Source organism: Python bivittatus, unplaced genomic scaffold (assembly GCF_059951505.1).
Source record: "Python bivittatus isolate LINGU-HERP-01145 unplaced genomic scaffold, Pbiv_v1 ctg000610_np1212, whole genome shotgun sequence".
Taxonomy (NCBI): domain Eukaryota; kingdom Metazoa; phylum Chordata; class Lepidosauria; order Squamata; family Pythonidae; genus Python; species Python bivittatus.
This window is the reverse complement of record NW_028277088.1, coordinates 55,055,272-55,079,620: the sequence shown is the minus strand read 5'-3', so window position 1 is coordinate 55,079,620 and position 24,349 is coordinate 55,055,272. Positions and strand designations below refer to the sequence as shown.

Sequence of the window (24,349 nt, the reverse complement as noted above, 5' to 3'; positions counted from 1 at the left end):
CCCTAAAATGGCAAAACTCTCATGTATTTCTCTTGCCAATAATATAGAAGTAGTTTCCCACTGCTATCTTCCAGGATGTTTTCTGATTTCCCAAGCTAGTTGTCCTATTTGTTTGTGATTCACACAAGCCATAAAATCTCAACACGAAGTCTTTTCTTTGTACTTTATGGAAATGATGGGTATATGTCTCTCTGAGATCCAAGTTCAGGAAAGAACAATATATAAATGATAAATGATATTGACAGATTCAAACCAAATGGTTTTCTGTTCAAGAATGAAGCCTATCATGCTGCTATAACTCTCAGGAAATAAAAATTAATATGTTTTTTTTGAAGCAGTAATTCTAAATTAGGTACTTACATAATTTTTAATATAGCTCATATAATGACTTAGCTACAGGGCTGACTTTAGGCTAAGGCTGAGTAGGCACTGGCCTAGGAGCCAAAGCTTAATAGGTGCCAATGCTGTCCCTCCTTCTGAATCATTCTATAAATACAAATATTCACATTGGGGGGAGTTCGTGCCGTTAGTCAATGTTGTATAGGGGCACCATGAACCTTGACCTGGCACTGCTTAGATACAAGCAATCATATGAAACTTAACCTAAGCCCCATTGATTTAGATGGGTCCATTCTAAGTATGATAGAGTTTGGTTCCAATATGATACATTCCTATGGTTTTGATGTGATTTTTACAAATATATAAACATCAATTATTTTATAGGATAGCTTCAGAAATATATCATTTATGGAAAAGTCTAACAGTTTCATTTAATTCCTTTCAAAGCAAATACTCTTCTATTTAAAATACCTTTCCAAAGCTCCAAATACCCCCCCCCCCATTTTCCTAAGCTTTACTGTTGGGAAAATCAAATATGAAAATATTATGAAAGAAGTCTCAAGCCAATGTCCAGAGATGTATATTTTTGCTTGTGTTATGTTCACTGCCTATTCTCATTGTAATTGTTCATTTGTTCAGCACTGAAGGAGGACTACCACCCCACCTAATTTTGCATTCCTAGGAATATAAATAAAGGAACAAGGGGGTTACTTTGATTTTCCACTATTCCTTATGGAGAAGCATTCGAAATCTTTCTATCTTTGTATTGCATTTGAGTGTAATGCAATCAAATGTTCAAAACTGGCCTTTTGGTTCTAAACCTGGAAATCCAACATCCCATTTAAAGCAACCTGTTATTGTAGTCTAGCCAAGTGGGCCAATGCATCGTATCTACAATGAATAACTATTGTGGTTTCCTCTGAATATTCTAAATCACAGGCTGAAGAGGCAGACCAGACAATCAGTATGAACAGCCAGCAGGTACCTACTGCAGCTCCAGGAGACAATGAGTCTGAGCAGGTGAGACCCGATTCAGGTAATGATTCTGGCAGGGTGCTGAGCCCAAAAACACGCTGGCAGCTACCAAGGGCAAAGCAAAGGCAATCAGCCTGACTCCTTGAGAAGAGAGGACAACAGTGCCCTAATCAAGTCATGGCAACACCTGGGGCTATATAAGAGCAGCCCTTAGAACCTTGCCCTTTGCTTCCTCTCTTGGAAACCAGACCTGGGTTCCTTTTCTCTTGCTCCTTGCCCTCTACTCAGATCCTTGGCTTGACATTTGGACCAGGTCATATAATTCTGTGTTACCAAAACTTTGGACTGTCACAGAAAACACTTATATCTCTACCTTTCTCTTGCTGATGACTCACATTTCAAGGCAAGTCCTCATGCTCTCAGGCTAATTACCACCAGCTAACCTCAGGAAACAAAGGCCAATACATCTTTTAAATGTGTATTTGCCTGGCTTTTTGTTTAGCATGGCACAAGATAATAAAATTGGTAGGCATCTTTTCTCTTTTCTGATTTGAATTCCTGTTTCTGATTACAGTCAAATTTATATTTTTGCCCTGTCCAGTCTCAGTGTTAACCAGACAAACATTTCCAACCCCATATTAAAGTTCTTAAATGCACTGTGAAAATGGATACACAAAACGATTAATAATAATAGTAGTAGTAATCATCATCATCATCATCATCATCATCATCATCATCCCCTCAAAAGGAACAATACCTCATTGTGGTGGAGGGGCCTGCATGCTCTAATGATGCTAAGGGCTATGCTGAACAGGTGTAACCATATCAGACAGGTCTTAACTGAAGATTCGGACTAAATCTGTTCCAAAAAACCCACATTCAATATGGTGAGTATATACAATTTGAATTTCATGCCGGATTGACTGTTGTCTGGATTAATGAGTCATGTTGGATGCTGTGGCTCCTGGGCATTCATCAAAAAATGTGCTACAGGACTCAGCTCCTTCTACTAGGCAACCAGGGCATGGAGCTGACAGGCTACTGGAAGGCAATCGAAAGTGAAGAATTTGGTCAAAGGAAGAAAACGACTCAATTATGGAATGTTTCTACCACAGTCAGGACCATCAAAACATGGATTTCAAAAGTGAATGTACCAGCTTTGGAAAGAAAGACATCTAGATTTAGAGGTTAATGAGCAGAGATTATGGACCAAAGGCGTGCAATTTTGAAACACAAGTTCTTTACCAATGCTGAACTGGAAGCAATTGAAAAACCAGCAACTCAAAATTCAGGTTTATTCAGAACTACCAATAATAATACCAATTTGCAGAGTGAGCAACAAACAGTAGAAAGTGAAGAGACTATTGATGTTAATGAAGAACAAGAAGAAGAAACTTAAGTTGCTAAAGAACTGCAAGCGCTATTGGTTAATGAAGAACTAGTTGGGAAAATCAAGGACTGAATGAAAGAAGGCAAAACAATATGTTTGCCAAAATTGAATCAAATTAACAAGATTTATCTAAAATAGTGAAGAATATTAACAAAGCTGTCAAAATTATTCCAACTGAAACATTGACCCAGACAAACCAGCTGATGTATGCTGTAGCCTATGTAACTACTGAAGAATTGGGACTTAAAATACAAAGGAATAAAGTCATTAAGAAGGGAAAACCTAAATGGAAAATTCACTTAGAATTGAAGATAAAGAATATTTGCATGGATTTGAGCAATTTGAAGAATTTGAGGCAAGGAAATGTGAAAAATAAGAAAATCAAAACTAGTCTGCATGTCATGTACAACCTGGAGAACAAAGGGATTGCAGAGATTGTAGAACAATTGAAACAAAGAGTTGTGGTTATTGCAGAGAAGATCAAGCTATATGACAATTGAATAATCCAATTTCCAGCAGAATTTGCATTCCAGAATTTACAGTTTAGAGCAAACCAGCATCAATTCTACAAAACCCGTGAAAATGGGAAAGAATCAACCACAGATAATGAAAAGCCAGCAAGGAAAAGGCCCTAAAATTTTGGACAAGTTTCCGGGAAAACAACAGGAGTCACAATAGGAATGCAACATGGATCAAACAAGTTGAAAATGCAGTGAAAATACCCAGCATGGAAGACATTAGGATAGCTAAGGAAATGGTACAAAGGCAATCAAAGAAGGTCAAAAACTGGAGTGGTCCTGGACCAGATGAACTCCATGGATTCTGGCTAAAATCACTGACAAGTCAACACTCAAGATTAGCAGACCAGATGAATAGAGTTTTGGAAGCACCAGGAAATGAAGAATGATTAACAACTGGAAGGACATTCCTAATTCAGAAGCACAAGGAGAAGGGAAGTGAATCTGGAAACTACAGACACATAACCTGTTTGCCAACAACATACAAGCTATTTAGAGTCATAGTTGCAAATCAAACTTATAGCTACCTGAAAAGGAATGATTTACTCCCTGTAGAACAAAAAAAAAGAAGAGAGAAGAGAAGAGAAGAGAAGAGAAGAGAAGAAAAGAGAAGAGAAGAGAAGAGAAGAAAGGAAGAAAGGAAGAAAGGAAGAAAGGAAGAAAGGAAGAAAGGAAGAAAAGGAATGATTTACTCCCTGCAAAAACTTGAGGGGAACAAAGGACCAGTTATTGATTGGCAAGTTGGTTTAGAAGAATTCAGGGGGAAAAAAAAAAACAAATATGTTTATGGCTTGGATAGACTATGAAAATGCATTTGATTCTGTTCCACATAGCTGGACTGAGAAATGTCTTGAAATTTTTGGAATCGGCAGAAACATTAGGCAATTTATGAATATCTCAATGAAGTTTTGGCAAATAAAGCTGAGTTAGGAGAAGCTGAACTTAAACATGAAATTTTTCAAGGTGACTCATTATCACCTTTATTCTTTATATTATCAATAGTCCCACTGACAACAATTTTGAACAAGACAAATTGTGGATATGAATTTGCTAAAAAAGGTGTAACAATTTTGCATTTACTGTATATGGATGACTTAAAACAATTTGGAAAAATGAAGGCTAAACTGGATTCCTTGCTAAAAAGCACAAAAGAATTCAACAAAGATATTGAAATGCAATTTGGCATCAATAAATGTGCAACTATAGCCATAAAGGCAAGCAAAATTGTTGAAGATGATGGAATACAGCTTGATAGTAAAGATTTGATAAAGGCAGTAACACCAGAAAAAGGCTACAAATATTTGGGAGATTTGGAATTTATTACAATTGACATTACCTAACCAAATTAAAGGCAGTACTTCTGCCAATTATATTAAATGAGTTCAAAAAAGATTGAAATCAAAGCTAAATGGTGGAAATACAGTGGTACCTCGGGATACGAACGCCTCTACTAACGAACTTTTCGGGTTACGACCAGCTCCGGATGCAAAAATTTACCTTGATGTGCGAACACCGCCTCAAGGTACGGTCATTTTTCCGCCCTGACACATGGTCCGCGGCCATTTTTCCGCCCCTGACACATGGTCCGCGGCCATTTTCCTGCCGCGCGGCGCCTGGCCGTTTTCCCGCCCCTGACGTGTGGTCCGTGGATGCCAGAACGGATTAGCGGTAATTACATTGAACCTTTTGGGAAAATTTGCTTCGGGGTGCAACCAAATTCGGAGGGCGGAACGGATTAACCAGATTTACATTGAACCCTATGGGGAAATTTGCGTTGGGTTACGACCAACTCAGGATACGCCCAGAGTCACGGAACGGATTAAGTTCGTATCCCGAGGTACCACTGTATCATCAAAGCAATCAATACCTGGACAGACCCCATTATACGATATACAGCAGGAATAGTTGACTGGACCCAGATGGAACTTGATAACTTGGAATGGAAAACAAGAAAACTAATGACAATATACCATGCTCTACACCCATAAAGCGATATTGACTGGCTGTATTTGCCAAGAACTGAAGGGGGCAGAGGACTCCTACAGGTGAAACAAACTATGGAGGAACAAAAACATGGCTTGAATGACTATATTAAGAAAAGCGAAGAACCCTTATTGAAGGAAGTCAATCAAGGAAAGCTTTTGAAAACAACAAAGGTGAAGGCTGAGTTTAGAAAAGAAACAACTGAAAACTAATTTGTTAATTGGAAGAACAAGCCAACGGATGGTCAATACTTGAAGGATATAGAAGGAAAAGCTGATTAAAAACCCCACATGGAGTTGGTTAAGATCAGGAGTGTTAAAGAAAGAAACTGAAGGCTTTATTTTAATGGCTCAAGAACAAGCTTTGCCAACTAATTGCATTAAGGTAAGAAAGAGCAGCAAATGTCACCTTTGTAGTGAAAAGGATTAAACAATTGACCATTTGATCAGTGGCTGCAGCAAAATTTCATAAGCTCACTACAAGCAGCATCATGAACAAATTGCCAAAATTATTTGTTGGAAATTTTGCCAGGGGTTTGGATTTGAATGTAGTAAAAACTACTGGGACCATCAAGTTGAGAAGGTTTTGGAAAATGAATGGGTTAAGATCTTACGGGACTTTAAGATCCAAACAGCCAGGCATCTTATTCATAACATGCCTAATATAACAATTATTGAAAAGAAGAAAGTCTTGTTCATTGATGTTGCTATACTGGTTATTCTAAGATTGAGGAAAACCAATTGGAAAAAATTATGAAATCTTGGGACTTGCAGATCAAAGTTGAACACCTACGGAAACAGAAATCCATTGTTATACCAGTCGTGATTGGAGCCCTTGGAGCAATACCTAAAGGACTCCCTCGATACCTGGAAATATTGCATTTATTGGACCTGAACACCCTAATTTTACAAAACAAAAAACAAAAAACAAAAACCACCCTGCTTGGAACTGCTCATATTCTTAGATGCTACCTTAATAATTCTTAGGCCTTTGGTTAGGACTTGAATTATTAAGTTTCCACTAGTCTTAGACTGAATCTAACAGTAGATTACCCAGAAATAAGAATAAGAATACGAATTGAGAAGACAGCAACAGACAGCAAATGCTGCCTCTGGAAAGAAGCTGAAGAAACAGTAGACCACCTATTTAGCTGCTGCAAGAAAATCACACATTGACTACAAAGAACAGCATGACAAAGTAGCAACAGTGGTGCATTGGAATATCTGTGAGAAATACCATTTGCCTGCAAGCAAGAACTGGTGGGACCACAAAACAGACAAAGGAATAGAAAATGAAGAAGCTAAAGTGCTCTGGGACTTTAGAATTCAAACAGGCAAGCACCTGCCATGCAACACCCCAGATTTAACAATTGTTGATAAGAAAGACAAAAAAATTCTGGACAGTGGACATTGCAATACCTGGAGACAGCAGAATAGAAGAGAAAGAACTGCAGAAAATCACAAAGTATAAAGATCTGCTAATAGAACGATTATGGCTAAAGAAAGCAAAGATATTACCAATAGTAATAGATACCTTGGGTGCAATCCCAGAACATCTGGAGCACCACTTGAACACCATAGGCATTGACAAAATCACCATCAGTCAATTGCAAAAGGCAGCTTTACTTGGAACACCTTATATCCTGAGATGATACCTTTAACACCATCAAACAACAACATTTGCCTACCCCAGGTCCTTGATAGGTGGATAAAAAGGCCAAATCCAGTCTAAACATCTGGCTGACTGTGCAATCAACTATAATAACATTCTGAAGAGATACTTTTAATTGCTGACTAAGGTTTAAATGAAGCAGTTAGTACCTCTCCTGTCAATTGGTAGGAAGCATAATTTTCTATTTAAACATTTCTCTTGGTAGCAGAGTGAGGGAATTGTATGAATTCTCATTTCCAGCTCCATGTACTCATGAAACACATGCTTGGAAGAGAAATGTTGTGCAGAGTAGCAGTTCTCCACCAGATGATGAATAGGGACTCTCTGGAAGTATATTCTTACATCTACATTTATTAAAATCGTCACTATAATTTTCACCAGTACTTCCAGGCATGTCAATTCTGCCTGTCTAATCTTTACAGACCATGAAGGTAATTTTAGTATGATCCTTGTTTCTTTTTTCTTTTTTTCATGTCTTAGGAACATTGAAAGTTGAGCTCTACTGAATCAGGGCTTTGGTTAATCTAACTCAGAACTGATGAGTAGCAGCTCTCCCAGTTTCAGGCAGAGGCTTTTCTAGCTAGAGATGCGGGTGATGGAAGCTGGTACCAACTGCATAACAAGCATGTGCTATAATTTTGAGCCATACAAATGTATTTTTGTAATTGAGGCAGTTTTGGTTGGGAGCCACAGAAAAAAAAAAGAAAGAAGGAAAATCATTTCCTACCACTTCTTGCAAAGCCAATTCCACCAAGTATTGGAAAATCACATGGCCAGGGTATCTTCCTGACTTGATTATGATAGATTTGGGATAACCATCCTTTAGATATTCTTTTAAGCTAGGAATGAGTTATATGCCCAGTGGTATTCAGAAAAAGAGCATCTCCCATATTTTCTAGGGTACTTCAAAGTTAATTCATAAAATTTCAAAACAAAAAGACAGTCTTCCTTGTCTACATATAATATTCCCATTATCATTCTCTCCTTTCTGTTCTGCACTACAAGCTCATAAAACATTCCAATTCTTGATGCAATATTCAATGTGCCCTGTGGAAACAGATACCAAATTAAAAAGCAAGCATGAAATATTTTAAAAAAAGAAGATGGGCAGATGCCAAAGCACCTCTGAAATGACTTTGGATTTAATCATGTTGTTGAGAAACAAGACCATTACTTTTGTGATGATGAAGACAAGGAGAGGGGAAGCTGTCATTAGAATGATAAAGATGAATGTGTCTTTGATATGGCAGATGGTAAAGAGGATGATTGACAAGTGGAGGTGAAATTATAATTGAGCTACCACAAAATATTTCAGACTGGCAGCTCAGTCTGAGTATGGAAGCCAAACAGCTTTATTGAAAGTCAAAAGGCTTCATTTCATAACCATTTTTAAGTTTCGTAGTTTGGAATAAAAATATTAAATAGGTATGAATACTGGTAGAAAATATGATTTAAAGTTTGTGTCCTACCACTACAGTCCTAAAGAAGAAGTAATAGTTTTTCCATGAGAATCATGGTTAAGGTTGCATATCCCACTAAACCATGATTTATTTATTAAGTAACCTACAACTGGCTGGAGTTTTGTAGCCCAGATCCATAAAGAAGATTTTTGAATTCTGATAGAACAGATTGGAATTGTTTGTTCTATTTTAATTGAGGGGGAAAAAATCCTCCCCAATTGCCCCAATTCACCCTGGTTTTATTCTCCGCTTTGAGTCAAAATACAGTCCTACTAGAAATCAGCTATCCTTTAGGTTCTAAAGTGATTTTTCCCCCAGCTTTTTGAGGGCCTGACCTGTTCAAATAAATTTCTCTTAATTTGTATGCAGATGAAGCAGTAACTTAGCACCCAATGACAAACCCAACTCAATCCTAAGAAAACACATGATCACATTGACAGGCTCAGGCAGACCCTATGCCCAAGAGAACATCCAGGTTTTCATATACTTATGAAATGCAAGCAGACTCAGACTGTACTGTTTAATAGACTGCTTAATAGACAGGGTCCAGAACACACCCATCATAATGAGATGTGCAGAAATGATCAGAAAGAGGCAGTCCTGCAGATAGCCTGGTCCAATGTGATGAAGGGCTTTATAGATGACAACCAGCTCCTTGATTTTCACCTGGAATCCACTGGAAGCCAGTGTAGCTCACAGAGCAATAATGTAACATGGGTGTATCAATGTTTGTCCATAACTAATCGCACCACTACATTCTGGACCAGCTTCTGACTGGTTTTCAAGGGTAGTCCCATATAGAGCACATTGCCATAATACACTCAGAAGATGACTAAGGCAGGAGAGGAAAAGGTGCTCAAACCACTAGAGATGTTCCTGTGGAGGACACAGTTGTGGCAACTTCATCTTGTATTTGCTTTTATCAGTTTTTACAAAGAATGAAATAATCTGGAACAACAGCTCCCCTCAACAGTTCAAATATTATCTCTAAAAATAGTAGGGACTAGATCAAAAGTAGAACTGTGGCTGCCATGCGTCCCCCTCAGAAAATACCAGGAAAGGCACTGTAGGTGGGACAAGCAATACTCAGGATAGGGAAATAACAAACATAACTGCAGAGCTGCTTAATTTGTAATGGAATTTCCCATGCAGAGGCAGGAGAAGTCAACAGGGACACCCTGATCAGGAAGTTTGACCTGTCAGTGCACTGCCCAGGAGCTTCTTCTGACCGAAGAAGGCTCCTTTTAACCTTCTTTCATAGTGTGATCTCTGTGAGAGGCACTCCGAAGCAGACTGAAATGACCTAGTCTTAGGAGCACAGGAACCACATGAAAGGGAAATTTCATTCAGAACTTTATCATAGTTAGGTAGTCCTCCAACGCTTCCCACAGCCCTGCTATTTAATGTGTCTGTGTGTGCATCTACTTGATGAATTGGCTTCACTTTAGTTTTGAATGCTTATATTCTCAGTTTATGTATGGTTATATTGTGATGCATAGTTTTTAGTTTGGATTTGATTATAGAATTGACCACTTAGTTTGATTTTGTCTATTCATCTTATCTGTTTTTAACCCAAGTTATGGATTTTGGGAATTTCATGTTGCTCATAGTCAACTGATTGGAATGGACCATACATAAATAAAAAATAATCTACCACAAAGCACAGCAACATTATGTGTACTAATATAATAGCCCACTGAAATAAGTACAATATTTTTTGGTGGGGAGGGATTATTGAGGGAATGAGAAATGTCCTCTTAATCTTTAAAGGATAAGGGGAGGATGGAATTCTCCCTTCTCTTTCCTAATTTCTATCTATCATACTGTTTTAAATCTATCCCACTTCTATTAGAAGAGGGTAGATGGCTGTATGGGGGGTTTGCAAACAATTATACTCATCAAGTTCCATCACTAGCAATTCAGTTACAATCAACTGATTGTAGCAGCCAAATCTGGATCCAAAATGGCTTTCCAGTGAACCATAACCTATTTAAATCTTCCCTGTTTTTCTCCAGCACTTCAATCCCCAAATCCCCACCTAGCCTAAGAAGTAACATCAGGGACATGACTAGATTTAGATGTTTTAAAAGGAAAAAAAAAAAAGCCATCCCAATTGCATTTCTCAGCATCAAAGTCCAACTGAAGCTGTTGGATTACAGTAATTGGATCCTGAAAAAGTTCTAACTTTGGAATAGCTGAGTTTTGTGACAAGGTCACAGCAAAATTCTCAGACATTCAAAACAAAATGTTAAAATATTTTTGTACATCACCAAATTTTAACTAAAATTAAACATCTCTTGACTTTTAAATCAATGACACCTGCTACCAGCAAGGGTGAAGTACGTATCCATGGCTCTCCAGATAATATTAGACTCATTTCCCATGAGCTCCACCCAGCAAGACAAATATCTAGGATGATTGGAATTGTGATCCAATATCTGGAAATATACCTTCATTTTTGCAAATAGCATTCAGCAAGTGATGAATAAGCCTAATGACTGATTTGGGCTTAGAGCTCTGACCAGTATCCCAAATATGATACCCCTATTGTCATCAAGGGGGGACGTGGTGGCGGAGTGGCTTAATGACGCTGAAAGTTGCTGGCCAGAAATGGTCGACACTTCAGCGGTTCGAGCCCAGCCTTCGCGCAGCAGAGTGAGCTCCTGCTTCCTCCCCCAGTTCCTGTCAACCCAACAGTTCGAAAACTTATGTGAGTAGATAAATGGGTACTGTCACTCCGGTGGGAGGAAAAATGCTGGCGGCGCCTTGCAAAAGGAGTCAGGAGCAGTTGCCGGTAGCGCGCAAGCCGCACTCGCCCCAAAAAGGCGCGAAGCAACGGAAACCCCGCCTCCTGCGCTCGCCAGCTGGGCTCTGCTCTAGGAAGGAGGCTCTGGCAAACCACTTCCGAAACACCTTGCCTTGAAAACTGCAAAGGACTTGTCCAAAAGCAGTCACTGCAGAGCTGGTAACGACTGAGTACAGATTAAAAAAAAAAAAATTGTCATCAACTTCAAGAAACTGGCTTTATTTGTCACACCTACTTTCAGTTGCCCTAAATCTAGACTGTTGAAAGGCAGCACAATCTGGAATCCTTCAATCAGGGATTATAGAGCAGCAATTCTTAGTCAAGCAAAAATACTAATAAGGAAATATCAGCTTCTACCAAACTAAGCATGAAAGCTGGCTTACAGCTAACACTTCATTTTCAACTTTGGAATCTGATCTCCCTCTTCTTCTCTCCCCTTCTCTCCCCCTTCTTCTCCTCTACTTTCCTTCTGTTCCTTTCTGTGCCTTGTCTTTTTAATTTGTTAATTTGGGAACAACAAGCTCTATTCTCTTTCTCTCTCTCTCTTTTAAATTATGCCAGCTGTTTGGAAGACAAATAATTCTTGAAAAAAAGGAATATACAAAGAAGCAAATAAGTTAGACAGCAAAGGCTTCCAAATAAGCATTTCAGTCTCAGAAGAATTTTAGAAGCATCTGAGGCTGCCACTAAGTTTATAAGAGGTAAAAATGTGCTTCAGTGTCTGGACATTTTTAGTGAAGAGGAAACAAATGTTTTAAATGCCTTTTACTCTAAAGTGCAAAGTAGCACTGTAGGGGGTTCTTCGGATTTCCATTACATTTTCTCAGTTTACAAATAAAAGGTTAGTACAACTGCTAAAGGCAAGAATGAACAGTCAAACATTATGCTAACTACAGTAGGTATTTCTTTTTGATCACTAAGTAAACTTAACATAGGGGTTATATTATTAACATAATAAAGAGCCAGTTTTGGTTGCAACAATAAAATCCAAGAATCTCATTTTCAGGCAGCCCTAGCACATGATTAAACTCATTTCCACAGACATACTGAAGACAAAGCACCCTAGCTATAAACTGAAAAGCTACATTTAGTGCAAATGTGTCCAATTGGAATTAACTGTCAGTGCTTTGCTACTAATGCTGGATATTTTTGACATGAACTCCAGGCTAGACTGTTACTGTGCTGTCAACTGCTGGCTTTTGATCCTGGTCTGTTTTGATTTTTCCTGCTATCCTACAGTGTGAATGCTGGGAAAGGATGAACATAATTGGCAGAATCCGTCTTAATTATGTTTTCTCCATAAAAGCAGAGCTCTAATTAACTAAGTAGTGTGTGAATGAAAATTCTGACCCCTCCCCCCCCCAGCCGCGTTTATTGGGGAATATATTCAAGACATCAGCATGCTTGTGATTCTGCCATTACAGATGAATCAAGGATGCTGCCAGCTTTCAGATATGCTTCAGTCTTCATTGGACGGAAATAATGGCTGCCTATAAAAAAATAAGGAAACCAACAGTTTTAGCCTAGCAGTCAATATGCAATACTGTATAATACTCTCCCTGCTTCTCTCCAAAAAACAGAAGGCAGTAGCAGACAGAAATGTGGCATCCATGATTTATTGAATTTCCTATTTACAATAACAATACATATGCAAGTCAGTAGTACAAAAGTCTGATTTATGGAACTGACTGCTGGAATAGGGCTGGGAAGCAGGGAATCTTTTCAATTGATCAGTTTTTGCAATAATCTTCAGTAGAGGATTTGGGGCTGAAAATTTAAACTTACACTAAAGTATATACAGTATGCTAGGATTGTGTAGAGCTGGAAATACAAGTGGTCTGCAGAGATTGCAAATACAAATGAAGCACTGACTCACTAAAGCAGCCATATCATTTTCCAGGCTGGTGTGGCTGTTTTGAAAACTGCTTCCACTTGCATCTGTGTCATGCAGTCATTTCACTTCACTTTTTCCTAGTGAAGCAGAGTGGCTGCTCACAAACATCTGCATAGAGGTGAAGGGGAATGGCATCCAAAGCAACTGTACAAAGTTTGCAAAAGGCAAGACTGTTTTAACTACTAAAAGAGAGGTTTTCTGGAAACCCCTCTTTTGATTGTCTGGCACAGTCCTAATAAATAATAAATAATTGCCTTGGATGATTATGATTATGTTTAAGTGGACACATTGCTGCCTATTAACAGCAATTAAAATGAATTATAGAGATGATGATGATGATGATGATGATGATGATGATGATGATGATGATGATAATAGACATTGACAGACTATACTTACCAAGCAGTATAGGTGGGTATGGAATGTTACAAGTACACCAGACAGTTGAAGAAGAAAAAAGGGCATTGGAAGAATATCTGAAGGACAATGAAAAAGATGCAATGAAGCTAGTACACCATGAAGACTTACTGAATACCAAAGAGACCAAACTGGCCTATAAGAAAGACCAAATGAAGAATAGAAAAGAGACATGGCAGGGCAAAGTATTACATGGCCAGTACACAGAAAAAACTAGCAGGCAAAGCAGATAACAACAATACCTGGCAATGGCTAAGAACAGGAAAGTTGAAGAAAGAGACAGAGGGGCTAATTCTGGTTGCACAAGACCAAGCCTTAAGAACAAATGCCAACAAAGCCAGAATTAAGAAGACAGCAATGGCCAGGAAATGCCGCCTCTGCAAAGAAGCTGAAGAAACAGTGGACCACCTAGTTAGCTGCTTCAAGAAGATCGCACAGACTGACTACAAACAACGGCATGACAAAATAGCAACAATGGTGCATTGGAATATCTACAAGAAATATCATTTGCCTGCAGGCAAGAACTGGTAGGACCACAAAGCAGACAAAGTAATAGAAAATGAAGAAGCTAAAGTGCTCTGGGACTTTAGAATTCAAACAGACAAGCACCTACCACCCAACACCCCAGACTTAACAATTGTTGATAAGAAAGACAAAAAAGTCTGCATAGTGGATATTGCAATACCTGGAAGCAGCAGAATAGAAGAAAAAGCTGGAGAAAAACATAAAATATAAAGATCTCCAAATAGAAGTAGAATGACTATGGCAAAGAAAGCAAAGAAAGTACCAATAGTTCTAGGCACCTTAGGTGCAATCCCAAAACATCTGGAGCACCACTTGAACACCATTGGCATTGACAAAATCACCACCATCAAAAGGCAGCTTTACTTGGAACAGCTTATATCCTGCAGCAATACCTTTAACAGCATCAAGCAACAACATCTGCCTATCCCAGGACCTTGGGAAGGAGTTGACAGGTGGATAAAAATTCCAAATCCAGTCTAAACATCTGGATGACTGCACAACCAACCATAATAATTGATTGTCCTTAATTCTGCTCCAAAATACAGTGAATCAAGACAGGAAATCACACTGCCAAGAAATTGAATTATTGTTCTCTTGTATTTATATCACCTTATTCACAACTGGAATTTCTCTCATTGACTAAAACTATGGAAATCAGAAATAGTCTTCTTTCTAATTTGATCAAATCTACAACAAAACTGAGGCACAGTGGGTGAAAGAAGAAACATCTAATGAAGACAGGACAAAGGACTCTAGGAAGGACATATTTAAAGAAAGATGGACAGTGGAGCAGAATCTTTTGATTTGCAGATTGAGAATTTTATTTCTAATATGACAGAGAAACATTTCAAATTGGAGATTGAAAAATTAAGCTTTAGTTCAGTGTTTGATGGAATAGAGCTCCTGGGCTTTGAGAGATTCCCCTCCTCTGCTTTACCATGCAGCTCCCACAGCCACCTGTTCAGCAGGATTGTTTTGACATGAAGTTTAGTCCAATTAAAGATTAAGTGTAATTAAATGTTTGATGGCATAGAGCTGCAGGTTTCTTTTTGAGACAGTCAGCTCTCCCACTTTACCATGCACTTCCTACAGGCATCAAGGAACAATTTGATGGGTTGGAAATTGCTTTTGGATACATGGCACCAGCTACTGTTCCTAGTTCTTTTCACTTTGGGGGGGGGGGGAATGGAGGCAGAAGAAAGTGCCTGGGACCAAGTAGGGAAATGTGCCTGCACCATCCTGGCCATTTGGATCAGATTGTCACAACCCCTTACAGGTCAATTGAATGTGACAGAATGGTTGGTGAAGAATGCCATATTTTACACATCTTAAAAGAGGCCCATATCTCCTGCAGGACAATACTACTTTCAAAACATGACAGCTAAGGATGATTTAAACCTGGCTCACTCATAGACTGAGGATGAGATGAAGGCAACATCACAGGTGCTAGAAGAAGTTGGCTGAGTGTGTTTCTAGAGAGCAGGAATCTAACCTGAGCAAGAACCAGTAAAGCAGCTTTTTCTAACTTTTACAGAAGACGTTTATTATAGGAAATACATAGGGTGGAGGAGACAGACAGGCAAAGCTCCTACTATAACTAGCTACTTCATATTAGCTCTGAGCAGAGAGTCAGAAATCAAAAGTGAAGACAAAGTGTGGTGGGAAGAAAGCACCCTAAGATTTTCTATCTCTCAGATAGGGTGGCCACAGTGAGAGGTAAACAGAGGAAATTGCTAACTCTCCATTTACACTCCACTGCCCCTTGTGGTGCAGTGGTGGAAGTCACACTTTCAGCAAAAGGGACATTGCAACCTGACAAGATGTTGCCAGATTATGTTCATACTGTGGTTATATACAAGTAGGGAAATACCCATAGAGGCTCCACATTGCAGCTTTTGAAAAGCAATGGATTACAAATATGCTGTTGTTCTATTCTTCTAGAAACACAATTAACAGAAAGAGAAGAAATGGCACTTTCAGTGAAGGATAGCTGCTCATTTATTTTTTATTTTTGCAAATGGGTAGAAAAAGACAGAGTTCATGTACTGAAAATTTGCAGGGGATGGGATGTATTTGCAATTATTTTCTTTTGTATGGATTGGTAGGGAAGCAATTTCTGATATTCCAGTTCAAGAAGTGGAACACTGTTTAAATCTCCCCCTTTTTAAACTCTGTTGGTTAGCTGGATGGAGAACAGATTGGCTTATTATATTTTCTGCTTGTTCTCAATGTACTGAGGCTGGCAGAAGTGTGAACAATTGAATTTAAAAGACTCTTAAAACACTTTCTTTTCAGATCTTTATGATGCTAGAAGAACAATTATATTCGGCTGGAATTATGATTATCAGTTTATATTGTGGGGAATGCTTGGTCTAGATAATGTTTGTTAAATTTATATGTCTGTGTGCATATAAACACATGCTACAGGTATTGTCATTTTTATTAATTTCTTGTGGTGTGCAGATATAAGTGCAAACTAAAGTCAGTCAATTTATTATAGTCTTAGACCAGTGCAAGCAATGTGTCCATGAGTGCTCTGTGAGTACTTATACATCTAACTTAAGAGACAGTAAATAAAATTTAAGGAAAAAAAAACAAATAAAATATATCTATGAAATAACCTGACTAGAATCTGTGAGTGAAGTCCAAAAGGAGCAATCTATATCTAGGTTATAAGGTAGCATCTAAATTTATGTAACAAGTGATAGAATATAAAATTACAAAAATGTAATGGTATCTAAATTTACATAATGTGTGATATGTAAAATTGCAAAAATGATAATATCTAAAAATACATAAAATACATCTGTGTAGCAGGAACCTGGCCCATCAGGGTCTGGCGGATCTTACACACTACTGCACAAAACCTAGCCATGTGTGCTGTAATAAATGGCAGTTCATCTATGAGCAGCATTTGGGCATAGGCTAAGTCAAGTGTAAACTAACTGGGATGCATTTTACTACTACTACTGTTAGGCCAGCTTTAAATTGACTTGTGAGGGATGGAGCCATATAAATAGGAATGTTCCTTCTATAGATCTCCTTTGCATTGCCCCCAGTGCTAAACAAACAGGACAGCAAATCTCCTTCAAATTAAGTTCTTAGAATTGCAGTGACAGCTTAATATAAATATCTAAAAGATATTTTTGCATTTAAGCAGTTTTTAATGGTGAAGTAAACAATATATTAGAAAAAAAGTTTAAAAAAACTGTAAAAAGTTAAAAGAGAGATGATATATGCAATCTTGTCCCAGGATTTATTCTTATTAGGATTTTGTTTCCTATCTGAAAAGTCTCAAAATTATTTTCTACTATCTATGTTTCTTTAAAGTTGTCTCAGAAATATTTGTGCATTTTTAAAAAAAGTCTCACTTGACTAATGTTGGAGTTGCACCTTAATTTTTTAATATATACACACACACCCAGATATACAGACACGTGTGTATGTGTGTGTATACATATATAATAATTCCTCTCTCACCCCTATGGGTGGTACGTGTCTTCCTCAATCTCGGGTCCTGTACCAGAAGCCTGGGAGTTTGAGGGTTCTGCACAGTATCTTAGCTGTTCCTAGCATTGCACTCTTCTGAACAGAGAGCTCTGTTGTTGTTTCTGGGATCTGTTGGAGCCATTCTCGCAGCTTAGGAATCATGGCCCCAAGTGCTCCTACCACCATTGGGACCACTTTGGCCTTTACTTTCCACATCCTCTCTAATTCCTCCTTCAGGCCCTGCTACTTCTCCAGCTTCTCATGCTCCTTCTTCCTGATGTTGCTGTCACTTGGCACTGATACATCTATCACTACCGCTGTCTTCTGGTCTTTGTATACTACCACAGTGTCTGGTTGATTGGCCAGTATCTGCCTGTCTGTCTGGAACTGGAAGTCCCACAGGATCTTAGCCCTGTTATTCTCCACGACCTTCTGTGGAATCTCCCATACACTGTGCAGATGTTCCTGTAAACAATGCCAGCTACTTGGTTGTGCCATTCAGTATATGCTGTTCCTGCCTGCATTTTACACCCTGCCGCTATGTGTTGGACTGTCTCTGAGGCCTCCTTGCACAATCTGCACCTTGGGTCCTGTCTAATGTGGTAGACCCCTGCTTCTATGGATCTGGTGCTTAGTGCCTGTTCTTGTGCTGCTATGATCAGTGCCTCAGTGCTGTCTTTTAGTCTGGCCCTTTCCAGCCACTGATAGGATTTCCCAATGTCAGCCACCTCAGCTATCTGTTGATGGTACATCCCATGCAGGGGCTTGTCTTGCCATGGCACTTCCTCCACTTGAACTTCCTCCCATGTCTGCTGCTGCCTGAAGCATTCTCTCAGCAGCTCATCTTTGGGTGCCATCTTACTGATGCATTCCTGGATGTTCCGGGTTTTGTCCAGGACAGTGGCTTTGACACTCATCAGACCCCGCCCACCCTCTTTGTGGCTGGTGTACAGTCTCTGGGTGTTGGACTTGGGGTGGAAACCTCCGTACATTGAGAGGAGCTTCCAGGTCTTCACATTGGCAGCCTCCATGTCTTCCTTTGGCCAGCTCACTATACTGGCAGGGTATCTGATGAATATATATGATTATTTATTTACTTATTTATTTATTTAAGATGCAACTCTTAACAGTGTTTACTTCACTATTAAAAACTGCTTAACTGCAAAAATGTCATTTAAAAAAAAAATCTCCTCTCACCCCTATGGGTGGTATGTATCTTCCTCAATCTCATGTCCTCTACTAGAGGCCTGGGAGTTTGAGGGTTCTGCACAGTGCCTTAGCTGTTCCTAGCACTGCACTCTTCTGGACAGAGACCTCTGATGTTGTACGTATGTATGTATGTATGTATGTGTATATACTGTATATGTATGTATATATATATACACACACACACTGTGTACATATATATATATCTACTGTATATCTATATCTATATCTTTAAAAGGCTGCTCATTTATGCAACCTGGCAGGAGGATTTAATCACTTTTTAAAATAATCAACAGCCATAGAAATTCGAAAGGAAGCTATTTTCATTCTAGTGAATAGATCAACTGTGCTTTCTAAAAGGATTGCAAAATTGTGTGCAATTAATATTTCTGTCTGTTGTGCAAAATCATACTCTATTGTTTTGTATATGATCTATGCCACTTTAGTTCTTTTTGTGTCTGATGGTGAATACATGTTGGCCTTTGACTGCAAATAAAGATAAAGTAATGTACCTTTAAAAGATACCTTACCCCTTCATGTAATAAAATTCCTTCCTCCTCTTATCTTCTTTTTCCCACTCTTTCCCCCATTTCTATTTGTGAGTCACCAGCTCAGTGACCTACTCCCTCCGCTCCTGCTGGGTAGCACTGGGAAATGATTTCCTTAGCACTTTGGACCTATACTGTCTCTCCCCAGACATTCATGTGTTAGAATGATTAATTCCCTGCATGTGGAGAACTAGCAGGCAGCCAATAACCAATTTCCTTTCTCTGTTTGTTCAAGGATATTTTAAAGTTCTGAGAGATGCAAAACTGTCAGCTGAAAGGAGAGGGACAGGAGGGGGTTACTCAGGGCTGATGCAAAAGATCTGATAAAAAAATTGCCAGTTTGTGATTACAGCTGCAATTTATACTTCTTATCTTCTTATAGTGTGTACAGGAATTCAAAATCATGCAAGACCTCTTGCTCTCAGAAAGGGTTATAGGATTAAAGCCCATACATCTACATCCTTTCTTCCTGTGCCCTCTACAACACCAATCATTGTCAAAATCAAATTACTACCATGCCTCAATAAATTAAGGATGGATTCTCATGTTCCTGCTCTGAAGTTCAACATCTTATAGAGGGCCATCAGAAAGGGCTTTCTTTAAATATTCATTGGAAAAACCCCTGTCTTGTGCATCATCATACACTGCTCCAAAGTCATATTACAATAAAGAAATCCACAGCAAGGTCAGAACAAAATTTCATACTTACTGACTCTACTTAACAGCACTGAATAGAACAGCTTCCATTTTGGTCAAACTAATTATTGCAAGCTGCATTTATTTTTCCATTGTTCTTTAAATATTTTGGTATAAGCCTTTTAAAGGAAGAATAGGTGCTATTACCCATACCCAAGAGTACAATATCAGCTGACCTAAGATGGCTTCATATTCTCCATAGATTAACTGTGGACTATTATTTAGCTACAATCTGAGGCTGAAAATTTGCATAGAAAACACAAAAAGCAACATATATACATTTGTTAACTGATCTGAATTTCAGTTAAAAAAAGACTTTTCCTATATCATTTTAAATTACATTATTGCATTAACTATTTTCTTTGCTGTTTTTTGGCTGCTGGTAGTATCATTTTGAGAAATTCTATATAATTAGTTACATAATTGCTAATAAAATAATGACTGTAATCCACAGAAATCAGACATTCATGTTCAGTGACTGCTAATGAATACTAAACAAAGTATAATTAAGCAGCCCAACCTACTCCACAAGTACTCCAGGAAGGAGTACTAGGTATATTGCCTTGAGCCCCTATAGAAAAGTCAAGAAATAAATCAAACAATCAAACAAACAAATAATGTACAGGCAGTAAGAAGCACATTAATACTGCATAATGGGGTATTATTAATTTATAATTCCAACCAACAAATTATAAAATTATCTCTGTATTTTGGAAGGTATTTCTAAATGATCTTGAAGCCCCATAGCCTCAGTAATATCTGTTCCTAGAAGGTGAATTAGATGAACAGATGCTACATTGTTAATTTCTTAAAAGAAGGCATCAGAGACATTCTGTGGTACAATACCTTGAAAATAAGCCTGGTTGTTGGAAATAGTTGCTATAGGGAGAATGATGGGTTTACTGATAGGATATTTAGGTTGAACGCTTCATTTTACCTTAAATCCAGTAATAAAGGGGGAAGCAAAACAGATGCTTCTGCTCTTCCTCACATCTTTTCATCCATACCTCTGGCTTTGCTGCAGTGAGGCAGCCTTTAGGCTTATCATGGCTTAGCAGAGGAGGAACAGATGGTATGATGAGGGACAAATTAAAAATGAAGCCTGAGACCGAACATCAGAGGATTTAAACATGGAGGAAGAGCTTTCTAATTGCAATCTGACAACCCTGCTTCTACTGTTGACAGAAAAAAAAAAAACCTGAGGTAAAAAAGTAAAGTAAGAAGATCTGAGTAAAAATATGAGCAAAATAGGCACCTTGACTAAATACAACATTGTGTAGGAGCTATTGCTATGAAAGGCAAACTCAAATGTTAGAATATTGTTCTTCTCATACTGAGTCAGTTCTGATGCCCTGGATATCCGTTGTTCCTTGTTGAGGTATTGTCAAATACCATTTTTCCTAAGAAAGTAACTTTTTTGTTTCCTGTAGGTAGGAAGGAGATGTCTTTACTTCCCTTATAATATGCTTAACTTTTTTCTTTACTCATGGATATCATTGCAACTGTATTTTCATCATAGAGACTGACATCCTCTTTCAAAAGCATTTACTTGGATTGGTGTGTATTAGAGTAGGGGCTTTTACACATGTTCAGGCTGTGGAACCTATTCATTTAAGGAAAAACAAGCAACCTTGGAATCCTTGATCAAGAGGGCTTCTGAATATTGGCTGAGAAACCCCACCCTTTCTTTTGTACCTTAGAAAAAATGCTGAGCAGCACCCAACTGAGAGTGGATGGCTCAGTGTGTTGGAGTTTTTTCTTTCCTTAGTCCATATGAACTTTTATGCACTATGTCACTCTAGAGAAAACTAGTCTACTTAATGTTATGTAATGAAGTTTTAAAATTCATCATGTAATTTTCTTTTTTCTCAAATAATAGTTTCAGCATATAAAAGAGTAGGATCATATCACAGTAGTTAAAAATTAACCAAATGCATGCAAAAAGTAGCCATAGCATGCAAATTACAGACTATGTTGTTTATTTTTGGTTTTCTCAATTAGTAAAACTGGAAATGTTTTTCAAGTATAACAATTAGCCTATTGTCCACACTAATGATAATGTGCAATGAAAAGAAGATGTGACTCAAATTCTTTCTTCCTAAAAGCACTTCTTGATGTTATAAACTCATTATTAAAATGACTCAGAATATTTCCTAATAGCAAAAAAATTACATTTTAGGGGGAAAATAATCAAAGCTCATTAAGCTCCTAGGGCACTAAATGGAGCTGACATTTAGAAAAGTGAATCAATGCATTCCTTTCCCCATTCGTTTTTTAATCACATTCGAAAACAAAGGGTGAAATGTTTGTTCAAATCATATTTTTTAGGAACAAAATCAGGAAATACATTGCATGATCTCATTTCATCTTCTTAAATAAATTCTTGTTGAGAACAATCATCTAAATATGTGATATGTGAATTAAATAAATTTAACATTATGTTGTGAACACAATGTAAATATATACCTGACCTACAAATACTGTGTTGGCATCTGCCTTATTTACTTAAGGAAGACCAACAGAAATCATTAGGATTTGTCATTACTTCTCTGACTTCCTCCTTAGCACCCAAATGTGCTTTGGTGATGGAAATTTGGTCAACAGCAAAAGAGACTATTAGGGACTGTGGTAATTCAATCTGCCATGAGTGTTTGGTATCCTTGTAAATGACATAATTGATTAAATCCAATGTAATTATTTAGTTAACATCAGCCTTTCATGTCAGGATCAGTGGATTAGGATGGTTGGATAGGAAGTCAGAATGGAGTGAGGTAGCCAAAGCAAAGGAATGGAGACTCCTTTGCTTTGGCTACCTCAAAAATGCAGGGACACTTCTGGACACTGCTGGAGAAATGGGACCTACACATGGGTGAAGGTACCTTCTTCTAATCCATTTGTTCCAGCACTGACCCAGGTCACCAAATTTTCAGGTGCCTTGGTCTCAGGTTGTTACTGGTAAGTGTCAGGTCTGGTAGTGGTAGTTAAATATGCAGACCTGCTGTGTATTATTAGGCCAAACAGCAACAATGATGTAGTCCTGTTGGATATGTGCCCTGCTTGGTTTCTGATTCTAATTCTGATTCTGAAGGTAAGCCACAGTGCCAAGGTCAGAGAGGAAGGGCTGCTGCAATTGTATGTGAGACCTTGGCAGAGTCCAGAAGTGACTATGAGTAATGTTGGGTTGTAGGGAAAAACTAGGGCTGCTGTTGGTGTACTGATCACTTCTATGTTGTTAAGGCAGCCAGGGAGGTGACCTATAGTTGGGTCCATGCTGTGGTGCCAGCCTCATTGAAAGGGGAGGTGGTGCTTTTGGCCTTGAAAAGGCAGTGGTGTGCTCTCTCCTCAGGAGGCTGGCTTTTGACCCAACAATTTTAGACAACTATCATCCTATCTCCAGCCTTCCTTTTTTAGGGAGAGTTCTTGAGAAGGTGATCAGCCTGCAGTTGCAAAAAACCCTGGAAGAAGTGGATTATCTAAATCTGTTTCAGAAGGGTTTCAGACTGAGAGTCAGTACTGAGACAGCTTTGGTCATGCTTGTTGATGACTTGTGGCAAAGTTGAGATGAAGGTAGTACATGCATCCTTGTATTCCTTGATCTCTTAACAGTCCTTGATACCGCAGATCAAGGTATCCTATTGGACCTGCTGCAGGAGTTCAGAATTGGGGGCACCATTTTACAGTGGTTCTCTTCCTTCCTGTTCCAATGTATGTTGGAGTGTGTGGGGCGGGGGGGGGGAGGGAAGAAGTCATCCCATAGTCCCCTCTTATGTGGAATGCCACAGGGTTCAGTGCTGTCCTACATCTACATGAAGCCACTGAATTCCAAAATCTCTAAGTTTAGGATTCAGTGTCATCAATAAGCTAATGATAACTAATTATATCTTTCAATTCCAGGTTGGTCAAGTGAGGCTGTCAAGGTCCTGTCCCAGTGCTTGGAGGCCATGTGGGCCTGGATGGGGGGGAACTGACTCTGATTCAATTCTACCAAGGCCAAAGAGAGCTTCCTGGACCTGGGGATTTGCCATCTGTACTCTTGGATGGGGTAGAACGTCCCCATTCAAGAATTGTGCACAATCTGGGGATCCTCTTAGACTTACAGCTAACAAAGAGCAGGTGGCAGCTGTAGCCAAAGGGGACTTTGCATAGCTCCATCTGGTGTGCCAGTTACATCCCTTTCTGGATCAAGAGGCCCTTCGCTCACTTCATGGCTCAACTACTGCAATATGCTTTACATGGGGCTGCCCTTGAAAACCACTTGGCTTCAACTGGTCCAGAATGCAACAGACAGTGATGCTTCAAAATGCCCACATGACACCTTTGCTTTGTGATCTATACTGGTTGCCAGTATGCTTCTGGAAGAGATTCAAAGTGCTGGTCATCACATACAGAGCCCTACATGGCATAGGGCCAGGTTATTTGAGGGACCATCTGT

General features: G+C 38.7%; 1 protein-coding gene and 1 pseudogene across 2 annotated transcripts in view; one reads left to right on the top strand and one right to left on the bottom strand.

Annotated features, from left to right (window-relative positions):
* Nucleotides 1-24,349, bottom strand: part of CNTNAP2 (contactin associated protein 2) — a 1,202,163-nt gene that overhangs the window by 345,705 nt on the left and 832,109 nt on the right. The window lies entirely within an intron of this gene.
* LOC148214630 (uncharacterized) lies at nucleotides 5,142-14,188 on the top strand (annotated as a pseudogene).